We start from the raw sequence: 25,009 nt of genomic DNA on the forward strand, positions 1-25,009 counted from the left end.
TTCCCCTCTCTATGCTGTCAGACAACTCACTTTGGGGTGAGGTAAGAGTAGCAAGAGAGAGAAAGAGAAACAGTAATACACCCTTTTTGGACCCTACCAGTCTCTTAGTTCTGCTGACAGTTACTGTAGTGGCAGTGCAGCCTCAGACTGGGGCCGGTGTTAGTAGTGCAAAGTCAGTAGAGAATAAAGAAGAAAAGAGAAAAAGGGAGGGGGATTCCTCACCCCTTCCAGGAGCCTCTTTTTCTAGTCATCTGTCTAGAAAGAAGGGTTTTCTCTCATAGCTTTTGCTGTTTGCACCCACTGCACGGTTCTGGGACATGCCCAAGTCCAGTCAAAGCCAGGAAATAAAGGAGGTAAATATCCCAGTAAACATGCCTCCATATTGTTCATTCTTCAGTTTTTATTTCTTTTCTCTTCTACTTGCTGTTATTTACACTTCTGAGCCATAGGGTAGTTGCTTTTTGGTTTTGGTCCAGAGTGTTAAGTTTTGATTAGTGGAAGAGACATGCTGTAACAGACTTATTCCTTGTTGGCTAGCAGTCGATGTCTGCCAACCCAGATACTTTGAAATTGTCCATTATATGCCTTACAATGGCTCTTTTTCATCCATTGATGCTTAACTTGATGGACTTTCATCTCGAACCATGTGTGTTACTTTTGAGAAATTTTCTCAGAATATTTGATAATTTTCACCATTTTATTTTCTCTGTTCTCTCTTCTCGGATTCCTATTATTCTATTCAGTGTCTAGAAGACTTGAAACTCTAATTCTCTTATCATTTGACATTTTAAAAACAATTTCTTTTGATTTTACGTCCCACGGTCTCAAATATGCAGCCTCCCACAATGCCCACTACAGGAGCGATGTATCACATTTGCACAGAATCACACGCTCATGTCACTCAGGATCCCACATTCTCCTCTGAATCCCTTCGGCAACTGCCTCCCTCCACTCCCCATACCAGAGCCTCCCTCGGTTTAGAGCTGCAAGTTTTTCTCCCTTCCCGGCGACTCCCACCCATCTCAGGGACGCACTGACTCGCTCCCAGAGGGCGTGAACTGACCACAGCCAACAAAGGAAGCTCAGTTCCGGGAGAAGAGTCTCGGTCCAGGTTTTCTAACGGCAGCCCTGGACCTCTCCGCGCTCCGAAAGCCACTGCAACGCAGCAGGTCCGTGCGGAGAGAAGTTCGGGCCATGGGGAATGGGGCTACATTTCCCAGGGTCCACCGCGCCCCTCTGTGACGTCTCGTCCTGGACTACATTTCCCAGAACTCTCTCCGCCTCTAGGCAACCACCTGCGCAAGCTGGTGCTTCAGCTAAATCTCTGGTACACGACGTGAGTGAATTCATTGTCTCCCGAAGTCCCGCAATTCTGGACTCTGGGCCACATTCCCCGGAGGCCTCTGTGCTCGGGGCTACTCTCTCAGTTCCTTCGCCTTGGAGCGCTCGGCCCGGCAGCCGGCGTCCCCGGGTCGATGTCTCGGGTCAGCGGTTGGAGGTCCGCTTGAGTGGAGGGTTCAGCTGAGGCCGATCCGGACTAAACCTACCCGGTGGTTCGTGAGGAAGCCAGGAGCCCTGGCGGGGATCTGAAGGCTTCGGGTGCTGGAGCTGGGGAAGGGGAGGAGTGTGTGCAGGTTATGTAACATTGTGCATGATTGTGACTGCAGGTTTATGTTTGTCGCCGTTTGCAACGATGTGAATGGGGTTTCCATGGCTGTGTGTGCCTCTTGTTTATGTTACTGACTATGTATGTGTGCTACCCAACCAGGTTCATTTGCCCCACCTGCAGCGAGCCAAATGCTGAGGTGCCTGACACTCAGGTTTGTAGCAGAGAAAGGGTTTATTCAAGGGGAAGCCAAGAGAGGGCATAGGAGAATAAGCCTCAAATCTGACTCCTGTAAAGCTAGGAGCTTGAGATATTTATGGGTGGTCACAGGTGCAGGGGAGAGTGATTGGGTGCAGGAAAAGGTGAGGTAATCATTCTTCCGTGCAGGCGTAACTGAGCTTCAGGCTTCTTCATAGGATGCGTGTTCAGAAAGTGGCTTTTTTGGCCCTCTGACGTCAAAAGGTCATCAAAAGGCCATCCATCTGACACTCATACAGGCCCATTTGAATGGTTGGTGGTCTCTACCGGCTTAAGCTGGGCAAGAACTAGCTCCAGGTTCCTGAAAAACAACTTAGGCAACTGTTAACCATAGTGACCCATACTCAGAGGTTTTATCCATAGGGAGCGGTTAGAAGAGTCTTGTGATATTGTCTAAGCTGCGTGAAGCTTGGAGGGTACGCAATTTGCAAGAACAATTAAAGCGAGCTTGATAAGTGAAGGCAAGTTACAATTCACTGTTTATTAGATAAGCAAGTTATAGTTTAATGGATCTAGTCCTCGGTGTCATGTGGAGGGACTGTCATTCTATCTGTGTTGTCCAGGTTGTGAGTGTGACAGTACGACTGTGTGAATGTAATTTTATGTGCTTGCGCCTGTTTGTGTTATTGGCTCTACTAAGTTTGGCGATGAAGGGAGGTGGAGATAGAGTGACTCGTCATTCTTGTGTCACTGGGATTTATATTGGCTGGAATTGTGGCAGTGTTACAGTGCTTTTGTGGACCTTTGAGAATGGTGAGCATCATTTGTGTGGCTGTATGTCACCATTTGTGTTACTGACTGGGTGGGAATTTGGCTGTGAACGGGCTGAGAGTATGGAGGAGGGTGTACTTATCTCAGTGTTTCTAATGGTGGATTTGTGGTTTGTAGTGGTGCTGTTGTGTCTCTGTGAGTATGGTTGTTACTTTGTGTAGTGATGTAGGGGTCTGGCTGTGAATTAAGTGGGTGTGGGAGGTTCCTGTCTTCATCTCAGTGTTTCTGAGACCTCTGTTGGCTGTGCTATGGTACTTTGGGGGATCTCTGAGACTCTAAAGGAAGTTGGAGCATTTGACCATTGGTCGATGTTGACTCTAGGAATGTAACTGGCAGGGGATGGGCACAGATTCTCCTTTCTGTACTTCTGGGATTGGTACTAGTGTCTGTGTTCTGCTGTTTTTTTTCTCAGGGCCTGTCCCCTATTTTCACAGTAGTGCCTCCACACCCTCATGGGAGCAGATCCTGTAGAGTTTTTCTTGGTATCTCCTACTCCTGTGTCCTGCGAGGAGCTGATACAGATCGGTAGGGGAGTGATGGGCACCCTGAGGCTAGCTGTGCGTGCTGGAGTTTCTAGGAGCTTGTGACCGTGGGGTTTCTGCTGCTCCTCTGTGTTCTCACTTTATTATGACAAAGGCCTCGGTTTCCTAGAAATGGCCAGAGGAACATGAACCCAGAGTAAAGGTTTAGGAGCAAAGGCCCTTCCAGGTGTTACCGATCTTGGATCAAGTGGGCCCTGAGCTGGGTCCTTTCCTTGCCCAGTGCCACTCGTGCCAATTGAACGAGACCAAGTTCAGCCAAGAGCAGAAACTTTACATGTAGATAAACAAATGGCGAAGGGAGAGCTCATGCTCTCCCTGTGGGGAGGAAGTGGGGAAGCTTTTAGGGGTAAGAAATGGGGAAGCCATCAGAATTCTGGGAGAGGGGCGGCGATTTCCAGAAGTAGCCGGGGCATGTGCAGTCCTTTGGGCTCCTCTGCCCGTCACTAATTGTGCCTGGCAAAGCGTAAGGCCCTCCTCTGGGCAGAGAGCTTAGCATGGTAATGAGGCAGAGACAACTTTCAGACCCTTTGGGTCTCATCTGAGCAGGCGCTGCCCCTGCGGTCAGGTGGGAACGGGTTCGGGGCAGTTGACTGTTGCCATCTGGGCCCTTTCTGGCTCTGGCTGGTTCTGTGATTTTGCTTATGTAGCATCTGCCTTAGTTTCTGTTAAGCAAGCACAGCTGTGGGCATGACTAACGGATTGTGGTGTGGGGGGAAAATAAAGTAGGTTAGTCTCTGCACAGGTGGGGGTCTCTTTCCAGTGACAAAATCCCTCCTCTGTGTCCTGCTACTCAGTCTTGAGGGATGCTGAGGGGCGACGTCCCAAATTCTGTAACTGCTTCCTGCTGAAACATTGGTGAGGTCTAGGGCCCAGTGGAGGAGCAGAACCTTTCCCTAGCCAACTCAGACAGATTCGGTTGCCACCAGGCTGAAGGCCCAACTGCTCATATCCCTGAGCTACCACCACTTGAAGCTGGAGTCCAGCCTCTTGCTGACAAAAGACACAGGCAGTTAAGAAGTCAGCATCTAAAAGGGAACAGAAGAATAATGGCCGCTAAGGGTCCCAGAAAAGGGACGAACCAAGTTCAGCCTGGAATTGCCTTCTTCATTGTTTCCCAAATGGTTGAGGCAGTTTGATCTTCCCCAGCCAGGTGGCTTGTTGCAGAATGTTATCTGCACTAACCTCGATTTCACCTGTTACATTAATATAGAAACAGCAAGAAGTGTTGGCCAGTGCACATCCACAGACTTGTTCAACCAAGAGATAATCCAGAGCAATGGGCTGGACAGTCACCATCCGGGCCAGATAAGCTAGGGATTTTTGTGTGATCTTAAAGTCTTGCCTAGCTTCCTGAGCTCTGGTTGCCACCACACCGGTGAGGTTCTTGGCAACCACATTATTGTATAAACAGCCCCCCAAGCCGGACCAATCAAGGTTCTGACGAGGGTTACTGTTCCAAATACAAGTAATCTAGTTCCCCTCTTATCTCAATGATGGACCTGCCGTGGGTGCAGGGGACAGGATCATGAGTGAAAACATGGACAGATTCAGATGGGGAGTATACCTACTCAGCGTCAGGTCCGAAAGGGGTTCACGGGATACTGTGAGGGCGATTCTCCTGTCTTGAGTTTAGGGGTGCCCTTCCCTCTGCTGTAGTGTATCCGCGGAGTAATGCCATACAGCTTTGGGGCAGAATGAGCTGTCAAAATTACTTGATATGGTCCCTTCCAGTTAGGTGATAATTGGTCCTGAGGTCTCCCAATTTTCCAAGTTTTTAGAAAAACCCAGTCCCCTGGCTGCAATGGGTGTAGCATGAAATCTGGGGGCAGGAGCCCCCTGGTTTCCATAGGCAGTAACGGCCTTCATAGCTTCTCCCACCTGGAGAGGCGTTGTATCGGAGTTGTCCCACTTCATGAGGACTCCAGAGCCCCTCTTTTTCCACACAGGGAATCGGCGTACCTACCATACATTAGCTCAAGGCACTTCATTTTAACTTTCCCTGTGGGGCCAGGTGTAAGCGAAGCAAGGCCATGGGCAAAAGCTTAATCTAGCTTTCGTGGGCTTCCTGGCACAGTTTAGCCAGTGTCCTCTTAAGGGTTTGATTTGTCCTTTCAACCCTTCCAGAAGACTGAGGTCTCCCTGCTGAGTGCAACCTCCACTTCACACCAGGAGCCTGGGCAGGATGTGTGCTGACCTGGGGACACAAAGGCAGGCCTGTTGTCACTCTGAAGAGAACTGGGGAGCCCAAACCTTGGGATTGTTTCCTTTAATAATATCTTGGAGATCTCTCTGGACATCTCTTTTCTGGTGGGAATAGCCTCTGTCCACCCAGAGAAAGTGTCCACTAACGCCAAGAGGTACCTGAAATTTCCTGTCACTCGGGGTGTGACAGTGAAATGTATCTGCCAGTCTTCCCCAGGGTAGTTACCCCTTATCTGGCCTGCCTGGATACTGGGCCCGGGCGGAGGCCCAGTGTTCGGGCCTGGAACAGGACTTGACCTCTCGTTCTGTCAGGTCTCTCAGGCTGGGTGTCACCAGCATCCTTACGAGCCAGTTATGGAGGGCCTCCTTCCCTGGGCTCCCTGATAGGCTTCTCTCGCTGCCTGGTGGGCTGCGGGTTTGGGGAAGAAGTGCTGTCCCTGTTGCGTGGTCAGCCACTCACCCTGGGAAGGCTTCCGGGCTCTTCCTCTGCATAGACCGGGGTGTAATGGAGCGGGTCAGGTTTTATTGGCATTAAGGGCAGGACCACAGGGGAGTCAGATCTCAGGGCAGCTTCCTAAGCTGCTGCATTTGCTCTGTGCTCTTTTACTACCTCCCCAGCTCCCTTTTGGTGGCCTCTGCAGTGACTAACACCTGCCACCTCTCCGGGCGGTATGGCAGCTTGTGAATGCCTTAGGATCTCTGCTCCGCGTTTAACCTGCTTGTGGCAGCATACCGCTTTCTTCCCAGATTGTGCCATGGGCACGTACACTGGCCCGGGCACACCAAGAGTCGGTATAAATGTTGAGGCGCTTCCCTTTCCCCTTCCCTTTCCCCAGCTCTAGCATCCGGGTAGAGCTATTAACTCAGCCTTTTGACCAGAGGTCCCCAGGGGAAGGGCACTTGCTTCTCTTACTTCTCCCAAAGTGTCAGTGGCATAACCTGCATGTCTCTTCCCTTCCTTTATAAAGCTAATACCGTCTGTAATCTACTCTTCTTCCACCTGGGGGATTAGCTCAGCCTTCAGGTCAGGCTGCTGGAATAAACTGTGGCTATTGTCTTTATACAATTCTCTAGATTTCCCGACTCTGCTTGACTCAGGGTTCAGGGTTTGGCCAGTTTTTATGGTTACGACAAGGTTGTCCAACAACTTGGCCTGAACTTGAATGGATTTCCCAGGCGACAGCCATTCAGTTCCCTTAGAATTAATCAGGGCCTGGACCTGATGTAGGGTACAAATGGTGTAGATTGTCCAAAAGTCACATTTTATGCCTCTTGTAAGACAATACTACAGAGCTACAGTAATCTTTGTAGTTTTAAAATAACATACATTTAGATGTGAAGCAAAAATCTCCTTTGCCCATCACCCTTCTCTCATTCTTCTCCCTCCTAACTTGTCTCCAAAGGCAATTACCATCATGAACTTAGCAAACAAATTTCCAATCCTTTTCTATACTTTTACATACACATCTATACTCAAAACCAATATACAATATCAATGTTGCTTTTATTCCAATTAAAAATACAATTAACTTCGAAAAAATATATATACAAAAAGCTACATTACACGCATAAAGAGAACTGTCCTACCAAAAAAAGATGATTATATTATTTGCATCATCTGCCCTTTTTTTCAACATCATGTTTTTGAGATCTTTCCCTATTAATACATAGATACCATTTGTTTCAATCAACTGCTATACATTATTCCATAGTGTAAATATAATGCATTTTATTCAACCAATTCCCTAATGATAGGCATTTCCAGTTCCCCCACCCCCAATATCTGGCTGTAGAAAGCATGCTAATTGTTTTTGGCCACCAGAAATCACACTGCACAGAACATCAAGGTACACACCTCCCTGGGTGTATGTCTCAGAGTTTCTCTGAGGTATAATAATACTAAAAGAAGTTTTGGGGCACCTTAGGAAAACCTCTCTATCCCAGTTTATTGAGTCATTTTCCTAAAGTTTTAGATTTTTTTTTTCAATTTGGATTCTTCTTTCTTTAATGTAGGATATAAGGCAGGAACCTCTCTCTTCAGGGAAGGCTAATTATCACCCAAATACCGTTTAAATAGGTCATCATTTCTTTACTGAATTGGGCTGTATCTAGGCATCTAGGCTTCGTATTCAACTCTATTAATGCATACTATTTCAAAGTTTTAATAATAATAACTATATAGAAAAATCATATTGTCTGAAAAGATTTATCCCTTTATCCTATACCTCTTCCTCATCTTACTGCACTGGTTCTTGTCTGCAGATTAACTGAATTGTTGTATTGCTATCAGGCATCGTGTCTTGTCTCTGACTTCAATGGGAATGTTTCCAAGGATTCAGCATTAACTGTGATGTTTACTGAAACTCTGTTGGCTTTTTATTTTATTGTTCTCTTCTTAAGAATGTCCTGTGTCCCAGATGTTTTGAGTTCCTGCTAAAGGCTTTCCTAAACTCATAATGTTTTACCCCAGAACGAATTCTCTGATGTGTGGGTGCATATTCCTACTGAAGGTTTTGCTATATTCAGGGCATTCATGTTACCTTTAATGAGTAGGGATTTCGATGCCTAATGTGGTGTGATTTCTGGCTGAAAGCTTTCCCACATTTGCTACACTGATTAGGCTTCTCACCTGTATAAAGCAAGAGCTGAGAATTGAGAGAAGAGTTTCCCACATACCTTACCTTCATAAAAGGCTCATCACCTGCATGTGTTCTCACTTGTGCAGTGAGTGATGTGATTTGAGAGAAGGCTTTTCCACATTTATTACATTCAAAGGGTTTCTTTCCTGTATGAATACTGTGATGTTTAATGAGGTACTGCTTTTGGCTAAAGGCTGTTCCACATTTATTACATTTAAAGGGTTTTTCTCCAATATGAATTTTCTTGTGCTCTGTCAGATTTGATTTGCCGCTGAAGGTTTTCCCACATTTGTTACACATATAGGATTTTTCTCCATTACACATTTTCTGGTGTTTAATGAAGCTTGACTTCTGTATAAAAACCTTTTCACAGTAATTACATCCAAATGGTTTCTCTCTAGTATGAATCTTCTGATAGGTAATGAGATTTTCTTTCTGACTGAAGGATTTTCCACATTCCTTACGTTAGTAGGTTTTCTCTTTATAGTGAGCACTGCGATGCTCGGTGAGGTATTGCTTCTGGATGAAGTTTTCCCACATTCATTATATTCAAAGGACTCTCTCCCTTATGGATTTTCTCACAGTCAGTGATACCTGATTTGTGGCTGAAGGCTTTCCCACATTTCTTACATGAATAAGATTTCTTTCCAATATGAATTCTCTGGTGACTTATGAGGTTTGACATCTGAATGGAAGCTTTCTCATATTCATAAGGTTTAAATTTTCTCATTTCTATGAAGTTTTGCTACTGGAAAAACAGTTCTCCAAATTCGTTACATTCGTTGAGTTTCTCCACAGTTTAAATTTTCTCATATTCAATTAGTTTGAGTAACTGGTTGAAGGTTTTCCAACAGTCCTTACATGTACAGCTTTCCTCTGCTGCATTATTTCCCTGGTGGCTATAGTAAGATTAGGCTTGTGACTATAAGGATCCCACATGGACAAGGTTTGTAGGATTTCTCCTCACCGTGTAATTCTCAGGTATTTGATGAGGTTTATTGCTGAATCCTTGTTTATACAGATTTCACTTAATGGGGGTTACTATAAGACAAGATGAATTATAATATACTACATACAGTCATGGCATTTCTTTCTTACATAGATTCCTTCATGATATGTTAAATCTAAATAAGTTTTCAGCTCTTTCCAAGTGAGTCAAATTGATACAGGCCTTGTCTTAAAGAAATAATGGCTGAATTCAGAGAGGATGTCTTTCTGATTCACTCAAATTCACTGCCTTTTTTCAAACTCTATTTTCTTGGAGATGCATACAGTTTGACTCACAAGTCTTTCAGCTGCCTTTCTATCTGCTTTATAACTTCTAAGATTTCTTCTAAAATGGAGTACAAAGAGAGGAAGCATTAAAAATTAATATGTGAAAATTGCTTAAAACACTGTTTAGTATGTACTAAGTATGCAAAAAAACTTATTATTGTAATCATCATCATCACCACTTAAAATTTTTCCCACTACTATATTATTAATAAAATTTCAGATATTTGCTATTATAAGGTAGACTCTCCAGTTTCAGGCCTAAAGAATCACCCAATATGAAGGAAGTTACAAGTGCTAATATCCACTGGCCTCTAATTTTGAGGAGGAAACTTCCTGAGGAACTTTGGGTAGGACACTGACGTTTGATTAGTATGTATAGCTTTGAATGTTTTTAAATTAACCTTCCATAACTCAGAAATCAGCAAAATGAAGTGATCACAAAATAAGTAACAACAGGATGAAAGAGTAAGTTTATAAAAAGAATCTATTTAAAAGACTAGACAAGAGGAGAGAATGACCAGAGGGATAAACATACACAGAGGACACAGTGTATTAAACACAGTAGACTGACACATGCATTTATTTTTGATTCCTCCAGCAACTTCATCAAAGTTATGTAAATGGGAAGGTGGGACAATATAAACTTACAGGAAAAAAGAATTGGTGGGGGGTAAGGGTATAGCTCAAGTGGTAGAGGGTACGCTTAGCATGCAGGAGGTCCTGGGTTCAAACCCCAGCATCCCCTCTAAAAATAAATAAGGAAACCTAATTACCTCCCCCTCCCCACAAAAAAGTTTAAAAGAGAATTGATAGTTGATGAGTTATGTCAACACATAAGATGGCAGCAGAAAGAAGACTGTTAGCTGACCAGGTACCTCAATAAAAGTGCCCACAGAAAAGAATGCCAATGAAAACAAGGTATAAACAAATCACTGCGACAACTCGTGGACTGGAGGAACCAAATGCCCCAAAAGGTGGTGATAAAGCATGGAGCTCAAAAAAGGATTAAGTAGTTTGAAACTCAGCACCTCCACCACCTCCATTCACGCCAAGTGATTAGCACCTGTGCTAAGTCTCAACTACGTCCACACATGTTTTATACTCTCCCTAGCCCCTGCCTTGAGTATGGGCTGGACTTAGTAACTCATTTCTAATGAACAGATTATGGTGGAAGTGATGGGATGTGACCTCTGAACCTAGATCATAAAAGGTACTGTGGTTTCCTGACTATGTTCTCTCTCCTTCCTGTATCACTTGATCTGGGGGTGGGATGGGGGGGAGGGACTATTAAGCCAGTTGTCAGGCAGCCTGTGCAGAGGCCCATGTAACAAGGAACTGAAGCTTTCTGACAACAGCCAGCAAGGAACTACTAAAAGCCATGTGAAGTGAGCCATCCACCTTGGAAGTAGATGTTCCAGTCCCAGTCAAGCCAGCAGGTTGACTGCAACCTCCCAAGAGAGCTTGTGCAGCAATCACCCAGCTAAGCTATCTCCCTCAGAAACTGACCCTCAGAAACTATTTGAGAGAATAAATATTTGTTGTTTTAAGCTGCTGAGTTGTAGGACGATTTGTTATGCAGAAACAGATAACTAATACACTACCACATCCCACTGGCAAAGAAAAGAATATTTATTCTTTAGAGAAATTTATTCTTTAGAGAAATTGAATCAGATGCTTCAGACACAAGGATGTGAAGAACAGATGGCAGGGAGAGGCACCAAGCTGAAATCAAAAAGATTAAATGGTGGGATGTAAATCAACTAAACTTTAATAAAAATTATTGTAAAAATAAATAGTGGGACTTCATCACTGTTGGACCCCCAAAATTCTGGTAGTTAAGAAATGAGAAGACTCTCTGGAGAAATGAAATAGCCCAGGAGAAAACCTGTAATACTAACATTTTGGGGCTGACAAATGTCTGAAATCTTGACCAAGAGTTGACAAGTCAACAGATCTGTCTGTCTGTCTGTCTGTCTGTCTGTCTATCTATCTATCTATCTATCTATCTATCTATCTATCTATCTATCATTATTACATTACATTTCCCCCTACCCCTTGAGCTCTTTTGGCTGGTCTAAGTTGACATAAGACAGATTAACAGCAGGAAAAAAACCCAGTTTAATTCGTATGTGTGAAAGCCTGATAGAAATGGGACCCCTGAAATGACCAAAGCAGCTGTTTATATATCAATTTTAGACCAACAATTATTTGTGAAGATTTAACAAAGGGGCTTGTGCTTAGGGTAGCAGACTATGAAGAAGTAAAAGTCTATACAGCTTTCTTAGCCTTGAATCCCTTCACTCTGGTGATGAGGATGCTTTTTATCCTCCTGGTATAGGAAGGATACTTTTACATGAGATATTTACTTCCTATTTTCAAGGGGGGAAAGGAGGTCACAGTGTTTTCTTATATCATTTTTCTCACTAGCTGTTTCTCAGGTAACATTAATTCAAAATAATCAATATGCCATTGTGGCATATTTGGGGGTGGCCTGCTTTAAGCCCCAACAATAGTCATCTTTTTAGTGCATTATTAATAAAAGATTAATATTAATCAACAAGCTAGGAAAATCTAACAATATGTGAATATAATATAAAAGTAAACCTAGTAATATGAAAGACAGATAAAAACAATTTAAAAAAGAACTTCTAAGGAAATGGATACAGCTAAGGAAAAGACATCTCCCCCACCCCAAAATCACCAGAAGTCCCCTACAATAACACAAAGAGAAAAGAGCAGATGTCATATCAAGGAAACAACATGTACTATATAAAAACTGCTCTTGGAAGTGAAAAATAAAATATTGTTAAAATTTTTATAGCAGATATGGTAAAGAGTAGTGGAAATCACTCAATTATAGGGGGGAAAAAAGAGTAAAAAAAAAAAAATGACATCAAGAATTTCAACACCCAGTAAGAGAAGGTCCCAGAAAGAAAGAAGAGAAAACTGAATGGAGGAAAATTTCAGAGGACAAATAAAAGATTCCTAGAAATACAGATCATGATTCTTCTAATAATGAGGTCCATTGAGTACCCTGTACAATAAATAAAAAACATACCAAACTACACCTTTGTGAAGTTTCAGAAAGAAGAGTAGCATTTAAGAATGCTTGCAAAGAGGAAAAATAAAAACAACAAAATACAAATCAAACTGTCATCATACTTTAAGATGAAAACTGTAAGCTAGAAGACAAAGGTATATATAATTCTCTAGAAATTCTAAGGGAAAATTATATCCAACCGAAGATTCCAACCTAGTTAAGCTATCATCCAAAAGAGGTAGAATAAGGATGATTTTAGACTTGTAAGGACCCCCAATTTTATTCCAAGTTAACCTTTCTAAAATTGCTAACAGAAGACTCTGTTTGTTTTTAAACAAAAATGAGGGACTAAACCAAGAAAAAAAGAGAAGGCATAAGTTCCAGGAAACCAGTACTCCAACTTAAGAGGTGAAGGAAATTCCCAAGATGAACATGTGCTGGTTGTTTATTTTTTTCAGTCCCACACTGAGCCTTCTATATGCTTGTCTGTAATGCTGGGACTGGGAGTCTGCATACTACATTTCCCAGGCTCCTTTACCAGTTGGCTTCTTTTTATTTATTCACTGACAAACCCAACATACCCATTAATTATCTCTAGAGTGGAGAAACCTTATGGACACCATTTAAATTAAGTAATAAAAGTTAACATCATCAGTAATGGGACATATTGACATTGTGCGTCTCCTGATGAAACTGAGAAGAGAACAGTATTCCTGATGGAGTTTTCCTCCCCAAAATGTTAAATGATGACGACACATCAGATAAACCCAAAGTGAAGAACATTACACAAAATAAGTAACCTGAACTCTCTGAAAGTGTTAAGATTGTGAACAGGTGGAATAAACAGCAAATAGTAAGGTGGTAGATTTAAACCCAAATATTTTAGTAGTTTCATTTAATGTAGAGAGAGTATGTGTCTATACTTGGGGGTCTGGGACAGATGAGACCACGCATCTGTTAACAAATTATTTTGCAGTATTCCTTCTTGCTTTAAAAGCATGTTGAATTTGCATTCTAATCCACAATAAACATGCCTATTTAAACACAGAAATCAGTTAATGTTCTTTATCATATAATAGGTATTTTTCTTCTGTCAACCCTCAAATTAAATTGATGCCCCAGAAAGATGCCCTCTTCTTACCATTTTACAAACGCCCAACATGAGGCTCAGAGGTTAATTTCTGATACACAGATGCAAGCCAGATCTCCCAAGCAGGTGATCCACATTCACACATACACAACACCCAGTCACACCTGCGGCCACAACTCAGCATCTTCAGCATCCTCTGCCGCGCCCTCTTCCTCACCTGAGGACCATCTGGTGCCACCTTAACTCTCACCCTGAGCGCTGCGTGCACCGAGGCCTGGACTCACCCACCGACAAAGATGAAATGTCAAGTCAATGTCTCAACCCCTCTGCATTCCGAGGGCGAACCAGAACCTATAGAAATCTTCCGGGCACGGCGGGCATTGTAACGGTTGCCAAGACCGACCTCGGAGCTGAGAAGAATCAGTTCGCCTGCTTTCTGGCCGGGACTACATTTTTCATAGGACTTGTGGCTCGGAGCTACTTCCTCCGCGAACTGGTCGTTCCGACCAGTGCGCCCCGGCGCTCACTGGGCTGCCAGGGACGAGGAGGACTGACAACTCCAACAGGCCGACGGGTTCTATCTGCGAACTGCTCGGCGTAAGGGCCTCGCAGTTTTGTTTGGTGCGGTGGATGGACTCGGGGAACGGAGGCGCTGTTGTCCGCCTCTGGACTACATTTCCCAGAGGACCCCGCAGGCCGACGTTGTGTCCCGCGAAACTTAGCCGCTACTTTATTGAGTGGCTGTGCCTTGGCTGCGCGGAGTTACCTGCTCTGGGACCTTTAGAATCCTGTACCACTCCGCCAGTTTGGACCGGACCGGACCGGAACCGGGGAAGGACTAAGGTGAGGAGTGTGGATCCGGGCCTTTCGTGTTCAGAACGAGCTGAAGAATGGAGATCGTGTGAGTGTGTGTGACTGTGTGTATTCGTGCTGTGTGACTGTAACTGTAAGTGATGATAACTGGGTGATGGATGGAGTAGGATGCTTGTGACTCTTACGTGTTCCTGGAATGGGTACGTGATTGTGACTGCATCGTGCGCCATGGGGATGCAGAGGGCCAGTGATTGTGCAGTTGGGACTGTGGGTCCCGGGGTGTGTGTGGGAGTTGGAGGTCTGTGACTGTGTGGTGGTAGGCGTCTGTGTCTGTGCAGGTGCGACTAGTGTGACCTTGGTGTGTGGGTGCGGAGACTCCTGTGACTGCGACAGGGATTGTGTGTCCCCTAGGCATGTATGTGGGATTGTATGTAGCCGGCTGATGTGGTACATACAGCACTATGTGTACACATGGTGGTAGTGTTGTGATTGTGCAGATGTGACTTCACTCTACCTAGGAGTCAGCTGTGAGCTCAGGATAGATTCCAGCTCTTTCCTGTAACTGCATTGGGCTGAACTCTTCACTCTTCCCTGACCTTTCTGTGTGTGTGGATGGGGAGGGGACTGGAGGAAGTGTGGGTTTCCAAAAAAAGCCAAGTGGCTGATCAATTTCTTTCCTCAGTTCTGTCACTAAGAGGAAGAGGAAAGCATGGTTATTGAACATCCGAAGGCCAAGATCAAGGTGCTCTGAGGTTTTTTCTTTCTTCTCTAAAATCTTATTTTTCGCCCCCTTTATGACAGTTCCTGACTACCAAAAGCCCATTCAGGAGAGCTGGGGATTCGTACTTCCTACTTGAATACATAATGGGGGCCTTGGGGTTAGACTCAAAGACCCACTTTTCTGTCAATCATGTGGAAGTTCAGCTGGTCCACATCTAGGCCATAGTCCTCTCTCATTTAATCTGTTGCAATAGCCTATTACTGGTCTCCCTACTTCTTTCACTGCCTGCCTGACATTACTTCTTAACACAGAGTGGCCAGGGTGATTCTTCCAAAACGTAAGTCAGGTTATATCGCTCCCTGGCTTAAAACTTTCTGTGGCTTCCCATCTTAGAATAAAAACCAGTATTTCTACAGTGGCTTCCATAGCCCTGTGTGATCTGACTCCCACTTATCCCTCTGACTTGATTTTCTATATTTTTCATAACTTACTTCTGCCCCCTCTGCTTTTGAGTTTGCTGATTCCCTTGCCTGGAGTTTTCTCACTCCTGATGTCTGCAGCACTTACTCTTCACTTCTTCAAGAGCTTTCCTCACCTGCCACCAAACTGGAAAAGCCCTCTTTGACCACTCTGAATAAAATAACATCTCAACCAATACACTTCCTATCACTGTTATCCTATTTTATTTTTTCCATAGCTCTTAGTACCTTTTTTTTCTTACTGATATAATTGACATACAACATTGTATTAGTTCCAGGTGTACAACATAATGATGCAATAGATGCATATGCTGTGAAACGATCACCTCAATAAGTCTAGTTCACATCCGTCACCACAGTTACAAAGTTCCTTGTGATGAGAGAACTTTTTAAGATTTAATCTCTTAGCAACTTTCAGTGTATAATACTACATTATTAACTATAGTTACCATGCTTTGCATTACATCCCCAGGACTTCTTTCTTTCATAACTGCAAGTTTGTACTTCTTGATTACCGTCATTTATTTCGCCCGCCCTCTACCCACCACCTCTGGCAATCACCAATCTAGTCTAGTCTCTGTATCTATGAATTTATTTATTTATTTAGATCCCAAATATAAGTGAGATCATATGATATTTGTCTTTCTCTGTCTTATTTCATTTAGTGTAATGCCCTCAAGGTCCATCCATGGTTGTTGCAAATGGCAAAATTTCATTCTTTATTATGGCTGAATAACATTCCTCTGTCTGTGTGTGTGTGTGTGTGTGTGTCCCACATTTTCTTTATTCATTGATTCACTGATGGACACTTAGGTTGCTTCCATGTCTTGGCTACTGTAAATAATGCCGCAGTGAACATGTGGGTGCATATATCTTTTCAAGTTAGTGTTTTTGTTTTCTTCGAATAAATACCCAGAAGTGAAATCCCTGAATCATACAGTAGTTCTATTTTTAGTTTTTTGAGGCACCTCCATACTGTTTTCCATAGTGGCTGCACCAATTTACATCCTCATCAATAGTGTACAAGGGTTCCCTTTTCTCCATATCCTTGCCAACACTTGTTTTTTATTGTCTTTTTGATAACAGCCATTCTAAAAGGTGTGAGGTGATATCTCATTGTGGTTTTGATTTGCATACCATTTTGAAAATACATACATGTTTGTGTCCCCCATCTACAACAAAACTGAAGTGTATCTCTGTGGCGTCCTAAGGACAGGGTGTTTATTACTGTAGCAGCGGCAGGATAGGCTAGGCCATGCAGTGTTAACAACACCCATTATCAGTCTTTTAACATGACAGGCTTATTTCTCATTCATACCACGTGTCCATCACCAGCTGTGTCTGTACCCTTGTCTTGCTTCCTTTCTAGTTTGTGTGGCCAGGTACTCAGTGCCTGTGGTCTCTGGCATGGGCTGGGCAGCTCCTTCTTCAATTTGGTGGTTCAAAATATAGCCAGGGAGAAGCCAAGTGATTTTTATATCTTTTGGCCTGGTGTATACTAGAAGCCTCTGGAAGTCTTTGTCTAGGTGGTGAACACGTGCAAACATACTGGTTTTCTAGCTTGAGGACGCTATCTTTGACTTCAGCTGTTACTTGGGTAACTCGGCTTGAGAAATCCAGTTGCACCTGCAAAGGGGGAACTGCACGGGGCTGTGTTATTATTACACCCACCTGAGGTCCAGAGTAACATCTTGCGATTAAGGTAATGGTCCTTCTGAATCCCTTCTGCAGAGGCACCTGTGCCTTTCTCAGTGCTGCAGCCTATCTGCTCTGAATCCATCCTGTTGTTCCTGAGTTCCATGGCTTAGGGAAGGGCTGAGGTTTGTATGTACCCCTTTCAGTTCCTATGAGAGAGAGAGAGATGGAGAGAGGGAAAGTGTTGGGGTGGGGGAAGCTGGGTGGGCAGCATAGCAAGGAAATGGGAAGGGGAGTGTGGCGTTATCTGGGGGCATATCTGGGAGTTATTTTTTCCTTCTCCACAGCTGCTTTCTTGCCATGCTGTACTTTTCCAGGAGAGGACTCCAGAGAAATACAACTCAGGTTTACAATTTTAAAAGCCATGCACCAGGTGAGTTATTTCTTCTCCCTTGAAATACAATGTCTTTTTTAAAACTATTTTTTAAATTGAGGTGTAACTGACATATTACATAGTTTAAGGTATACAACATAATGATTAGATATTTGTATGTATCACAGAGTGATTGCCACAATAAGTCTAGTTAACATGTCCATATATAGCTACAAATGTTTTTCGTTGTGATGAGAAGTTTTAAGATCTACTCTCTTAGCACCTTTCAAGTCTACAGTACAGTTTTGTTAACTATACTCACCATGCTATATTTTACATCCCATAACTTATTTATTTTGAAATCCTGTCTCTTGGTTTTTTTTTTTTTTTAATTTACATGAACATTTCTTCATCTAGACTTTCTTGCCCAGCTGAGCTTTATCTATGAACCCACCCCAGATCCTCCCATTCTGTCAGGGAGTGAGTGATGGCCCCCAGCAGGGTCTTGTCCCTTAGTGTCCCACTCTTTTCCTTTCTTCTCTTTTTTAACTGAAGTATAGCTGATGGACAATACCATATAATTTACAGGTGTACAACATAGTGATTCACAATTTTTAAAGTTTATACTTCATTTATAGTTATTATAAAATATTGGCTATATTCTCTGCGTTGTATCCTTGTAGCTTACTTTATACATAACGGTTTGCACCTCTTAATTCCCTACACCCCTTCTCTCCCCACTGGTAACCACTAGTTTATTCTCTATATCTGGGAGTCTGTTTTTGTTATATTCACTAGTTTGTTGTATTTTTTAGACTCCACATGTAAGTGATACCATACAGTATTTGTCTTTGACTTACTTCACTTAGCATAATACCTTCCAAGTCCATCTGTGTTGTTGCAGATGGCAAGATTTCATTCTTTTGTGGCTGAGTAGTATTCCACTGTGTATATATACACCATAACTTCTTTATCCATTCATCTGCTGATGGACGCTTAAGTTGCTTCCATACCTTGGCAATTGTAAATAATGCTGCTGTGAACATTGGGGTGCATGTATCTTTTTGAATTAGTGTTTTTGTTTATTTTGGATATATACCGAGGAGTGGAATTGCTAGGTCATAACATAATTCTATTTTTAGCTTTTTGAGGAATCTTCATAATGTTTTCCAGAGTGGCCACAACAATTTACATTCCCACTAACAGTGTATGAGGGTTCCCTTTTCTTTGCATCCTTGTCAACGTTTGTTATTTGTGATTTTTGATGATAGCCATTGTGACAAGTATGAGGTGATATCTCATTGTGATTTTGATTTGCATTTCCCTGATGATTAGTGATGCTGAGCATCTTTTCATGTGCCTGTTGGCCATATTCATGTCCTCTTTGGAAAAATATCTATTCAAGTCTTCTGCCCATTAAAAAAATTTTTTTTTCTTGGTGAGGAGGGGAGGTAACTAGGTTTATTTATTATTTAGTTTTTAATGGAGGTACTGTGGATTGAACCCAGGACTTCATGAACACACTAGCACACACACTATCACTGAGCTATACCCTCTCCAATCTTCTGCCCATTTTTTAATTGGGTTTTTTTTCTTTTGATGTTGAGTTGTATGAGCTGTTTATAAATATTGAATATTAACACCCTGTTGGTCATAATCATTTGCAAATATATTCTCCCATTCTGTAGGTTGTTTTTTTTTGTTTTGATGGTTTCCTTTGCTGTGCAAAAGTTTTTTTTTTAATTGAAGTACAGTCAATTACAATGTGTCAATTTCTGGTGTACAGCACAATGTCCCCATCTTGCATATACATACATATATTCGTTTTCATATTTTTTTCATTATGTCTCATTATTATTTTCATTATTACATTATTACAAGATATTAAGCATAGTTCCCTGAGATTTTAAATTTAATTAGGTCTCATTTGTTTATTTTTGCTTTAATTTCCTTTGCTTTAGGAGACAGATCCAAAAAAACATTGCTGTGATTTATGTCAGAGTGTTTTGCCTATGTTTTCCTCTAGGAATGTTATGGTTTCTGGCCTTACATTTAGTCTTTGATTCATTTTATGTTTATTTTTATATATGGTGTTAGAGAATGTTCTAGTTTCAGTCTTTTACATGTAGCTGTCCAGTTTTCCCAGCACTACTTATTGAAGAGACTGTCTTTTCCCCATTGTATATTCTTGCCTCCTTTGTCATAGGTTAATTGACCATAAGTGTGTGGGTTTATTTCTGAGCTCTCTGTTCTGGTATACCAGATCTTTTCTAACAGTGTTCCCATTTATGTGCAGTGCTCTACAATGGAGCCTAAATACATTCCATTGAGCCTCCCACGTCAGAAGTGTGGTTTAATGAAGTGGAAATGATTGTTGAGTGGAATAACTCATCTTCACAAGCCTGTTTATTTTTCCTTAATTTTTGAGTTCCCCTTTTAAAAAAATGAAGTATTTCATGAAGTACAAAAAAATAACAGAACCTAGAACAGGAAGGACTATTGAAGCCCGTTTCATACCTGCTCTCTCAGGAGTAACCTGTAAAGAAAATTTTTCAGTCATCATTCTCTTGCTTTTCACAATTGTTTTACTGTATATCCCTAAACAATATGCTGTTAGGTTTTCCATAGTTTTGAACTTTTTAACAAGTAAGATTAGCTAGATGTATACGTTTTTGAGAATTTTATTCTTTCAAAGCTGTGAAGTAACTTAGAGATCTTGTTCAGTGTCAATATCTGAAATAATGGAATGGTTACGTCTCGCCTTCCTAAGATGAAAGATACATTCAGTTAAAGTTTATTAAAAATTTTGCTAAAAAGAATATGAAAATGAATATATGTATGCTACTATAAAAAATTCTTGAAACAAACTGGAAAACTTGAATAGAGATTAAATATTTGATGATATTAAAAAAAGAACTTGCATTATAAGGAAAAATACTTATGATTTTGTCTAAAAATGAAGATCCTTAGTATTTGGTGTACACTTTAACTATATCAAAGTCCTATTATGTACAGTAGAGGTTTTCTTTATTTGGTAAGTATTTTAGAAAGATTCTGACTTCTTCCTTTACAAAGTGAAAAAAAAAAAAAACAAAACAGAAGGGAGGAGGTCATACTTAAGACTTGATTTTAAGTAGTAATTAGCATGTCAGATGTTCACTATAAAATTCTTTCAGTTTTCTGTATGTTTGAAAATCTCCACAATAAAAATATTGGTAAGTCATGGATGTTCATAAGATAAATAGTAATCTGCCAGGCCTGCAGGTTGCTGTGTGTTTTCCTACTCTATTTCATTTATTTGGGAGACTGCAGACAACTGTGTGTTTTGTTCATTCCTAGCCTAGGCGTGGGATAATGAGAATGTCTCACTGTACGAAGCTTTGTCTACAGCAACAAGAATATTCAAGAAGATGGAGGTACTTTGTTCTAGTTACACTCATTTTTTTTCACTCTGCCCCATCCTTGGCCTCGCCCAGTTGCTCAGTGTATTTTCTCCATCCGTCAGTGTCCTCTTCCAGGTCTTCTTTCATCTGAAAAACATTTCCTTTAATTTCAACAGCACTACGTGGTTTTGTCATTTCAGGGGTTGGTGATGTTCAGGGACGTGGCTGTGGACGGAGGAGTGGGAGGGCCTGGACTCTACTCAGAGGGGTTTATACAGAGATGTGATGATGGAGAATTACAGCAACCTGGTCTTACTGGGTATGGATTTCTGTCCCCAAATAAGTTGTGAGTTTTGGGTGTATCTTTCAATTGTCTGGGTGGACTTTCACCTCTTCTCTTGGGAATTATTTTGCACTTTGCAGATAAGGAGATGAGCAGCTCTTTGTGGTACCTTTATCTCCTTGCTTTATACCTTCCTCTTGTCCTTCATGTAGCTGCCAGTTTTCTTGAGGACTGGGTTTGAATTCAGGAACAGCATGATTATGTCTCATTATTTTTCTTACAAACAGGACTCTCTATTCCTAAGCCTGATGTGATTTTCTTACTGGAGCAAGGGAAGGAGCCCTGGATGGTTTTGAGGAGCTTGGCGGGAGGATGGCGCCCAGGTGAGCAGATTGAACAGACGGGGAAAGGCGCTGCAGTTAAGAGCCCAGCTGGTGAGGGAGGTCAGCACTTTAAAGGTATTGACTGAGGAATCTCTCCCTTGAAGGCCCATCCAAGGGCTGTGAAGAAAAGGCTTAAGACACATGGAAAAAAGTGAAGTCCTCCCCTTTTACCCCACCTGTACCCTCTGTGCGATTCATCTGTCATAATTCCCTCCCATTTCAAAGCCCTTTTTCTTTAAGAGCCATCCTGTATCACAGAACTTGGATCCACTTCTTTCCCTTTTAAATTTAAACTTGTGTGTGTTTTTTTTAAATCTCCTAAAGTGCATTTCTAAGGCCTACTATTCATTTTTCCTACTGATAACTGACCTTTTTTTTCCTGACTAGTTTTGCTTTGATGCAGCAATTCTGTGCATTAATGGATATTCATTGACTTTTAATCAGCATCTGTCAACTTAAAAAAATTCATGTGTCTTCTTTTCTTGGTAGGTGGGAGTTAAAGTATATAAACTATTGTGGGGGAGGGTACAGCTCAGTGGTAGGGTGCATGCCTAGCTTGCACAAGGTCCTGGGTTTAATCTAGCACCTCGATGAAAAAAAAACAAAAACCCAAAACCTAATTACTACCTCCCCCCCAAAAAACAAGAGACAAGTGAACAAATAATAAATACATAAATTAAAAAAAATTTTTTCATATATATACTATTAAGAGATAGTCTAATAAAGGGTCTAGAATATGGCCATAAATAAATTCCTGAAAATAGACTCAACTATAAGACTTCTAACATGGTGCTGAGAATAAAGAGCTAAAGATATAAATATGGGAGAGTGCTGGGAGAAAAGGATATGCCTGCTTTTAGGAGGAAAAAGCACACAGAAGTGATTGAAGATAGTAACTGTAGAAGATTTAGATGTCCAGGAAAAGCGAGACATCCATTTTCAAATAACTTGGTGACATTCTAAAGTGGGCAGAGACTGGGTTGTAAGTAGCAAAGACTGATGGGAATTTTCTTTTGCAATATGAGAAAAGATAAGGCTTTTTATTTTTTAAAAATGTGCTTTTAAGTAACAGGAACACTATCCATTTTAAAAAGTGTTCTAATTGTAGGATATAGATGATTTTTAGTTTTTTTCACAGAACATTACAAATGTGTTTTAACACTTTTTTACTTTTTTACGGACAGTGGAGTGGACATCCCATGAATTCATTTCCTAGCTTCAACAATTATCAACATGTTTTTGCTCTCACTTCAGCTATCCCCATTGACCTCTGCATCCCCCACCCCTGAAGTATTTTAAAGCAAGTACCAGACTTCATACATTTAAGTACTATTAAATGTATACGTTGCTTTTCACAGTTTCTTCCATTTAAAATTACTACTCTGATGTATCTTTATTTAGATGAGTATTTTCATATTTGATTCTAAGATGTGAGATTTCTGGGCCAAAAAAGTTTAAACCTTTTAAAGCTCCTGACATTCTATCACAGAAATGCATGATCCAGGGAAGCTGATTTAATCAATCAATTCAGCCAGGTATTAACTGTCGCCTTACCTAAAAGTTAAGGGTAAAGTGAAAAAGTGTGATATACCACAACCATTTTATTTTAACTGAAATCATTTAATTATGGATTTTTTTCCACCCATTTTCTGATGTCAGGGCCAGGCATTTTCTTTGAAAATGGGTCTCCTATTTGGAGATCTGCCTTACTGTTCATCCATAATAAACCCAGAAGGCATGAATCATAATTTAAGCTTTAAATTTTTTACATGAAGGGATTAACAGATTGTTGCAACCCACTGTGAATAGAAAATCCTCTGGGGCTGTGCTGTTCTATGCAGTAGCCACTGGCTACATGTGGCTATTTAAATTGAACTTCATAAAGTAATTAAAATAAAACATTTAATTCTGCATGCACAAGAGTACCATTTCTGGTACTCTTCATTTTTTTCCTGTGGATTCAAGTTACTTTCTGTTGTCATCTCCTTGCTCCAAATATAGGTTCCTCCTCCTCCTCTACCCTTTGTATTATTTTTGTCATATATATTACATCTTATATGCCATAAGCCCAGTGATACAATTCTCTAATTGTTTTATGCAGTTGCCTTTTAAATTAGTTAAGAGAAAATATTACATATTTATACTGCATTTTATACTGACCTACATGATTACCAGGGATTTTCATTTCTTCATCTAGATTCAAGTTACCATTTGGTCTCTTCTCAAGAAGCCTCAAGAACTTCTTTTATTATTTCTTGCAAGGCAGGCCTACTAACAACACATTTTTTTCAGTTTTTATCTGGAAATGTTTTTATTTCACTTTTATATTTGAAGGATAGTTTTGTTTGATGGAGGATTCTTGGTTGACACTTCTATTTCATTCTACTGTTTTCTGGCTTCTATTATTATTGATGAGAAATTAGCTGTTAATTTTATTGTCATTTCACCATATACATGTTGAGTATTTTTTTTTTTTCCTGTTGCTTTCAAAGTTTTCTCTTTGTATTTAACTGTTTGGCTAGGATGTGACTTAGTGTGGATCTGTTTGTATTTATCCCATTTGGAGTTCACTGAACTTGGAAATGTAGATTGTTTTTCATCTAACGTGGTATGTTTCTTCAAATATCATTTCTGCCCTTTTCTCTCTTCCTTTTCTGGGACTCCCATTACATGCGTGTTGCTATACTTGGTCATGTCTCACAGGTCTCTTTTTTCTGTTTTTCGGATTGTACAATTTCTGTTACTCTACCTTCAAGTTCACTGAATTTTTTTTCCATCAACTCACATCTACTGTTGATCTCCTCTAGTGAATTTTTCATTTCAGTTAGTGAATTTTTCAATTCTGGGATTTCCATTTGGTTTGTTTGTATAATTTTTATTGATATTCTCTAATTAATGAGTCATTGTTCCTTACTTCTTAAATATGATTTCCTTTAGTTTTTTTGGACTTTTGTTATAATAGCTGCTTTGAAGTCCTCTTCTTGGCTTCCTGAGAGACAATTTCAAGTGACTGCTTTTCCCCCTTATGAATAGGTCCTACTTACTGGTTTTTTATGTGTCTTAAGATTTTTGTTGAAAACTCATTTCATATAATATAGTAAGTACATCACCTCTGATCCCTCTAGGAGTAGCTGTTGTTGCTTTTTTTTTTTTTAACTTCAACTTTCTGTCTTCATGTATTTATTTTTTCTTTTAATGAGACTGGAGTATTCTCTTTCCTTAACTGTTTCGTTTATTCAAATTACTGATGTATTTGAACTTGTTAACCATTTTACTTTGTGCTATTTATCGTACTTCTTCTGTTTTTATTTTTTGTTGTTTGTTTCATTTTGTACTGTTTTGGGTTGATTTGGATTTGAAGTTTAAAAAATAAAATTTATTCCAGTGTTTATTTTTACTCTACTGATTAGGAAGTTGAAAGCACAGACTCTGGAGCCAGACTGCTTGTATTCAAATCCTGGCTGTGTCATTTTTTTTTTAATATATTTTTTGGAGGGTGGAGAGGATATAGCTCCG

At 41.0% G+C, this 25,009-nt stretch overlaps 1 long non-coding RNA gene across 1 annotated transcript; it reads left to right on the top strand.

The window, feature by feature from the left end:
* The first annotated feature begins 11,846 nt into the window (after positions 1-11,846).
* On the top strand, positions 11,847-23,766 carry LOC105088084 (uncharacterized). Its single transcript, XR_837068.3, has 5 exons — positions 11,847-14,266; positions 17,419-17,504; positions 20,784-20,860; positions 21,028-21,146; positions 21,398-23,766. It is a non-coding gene; the product is annotated as an uncharacterized LOC105088084 (long non-coding RNA).
* The last annotated feature ends 1,243 nt before the right edge of the window (positions 23,767-25,009 follow it).

Source organism: Camelus dromedarius, chromosome 9 (assembly GCF_036321535.1).
Source record: "Camelus dromedarius isolate mCamDro1 chromosome 9, mCamDro1.pat, whole genome shotgun sequence".
NCBI classification, from domain to species: Eukaryota; Metazoa; Chordata; class Mammalia; order Artiodactyla; family Camelidae; genus Camelus; species Camelus dromedarius.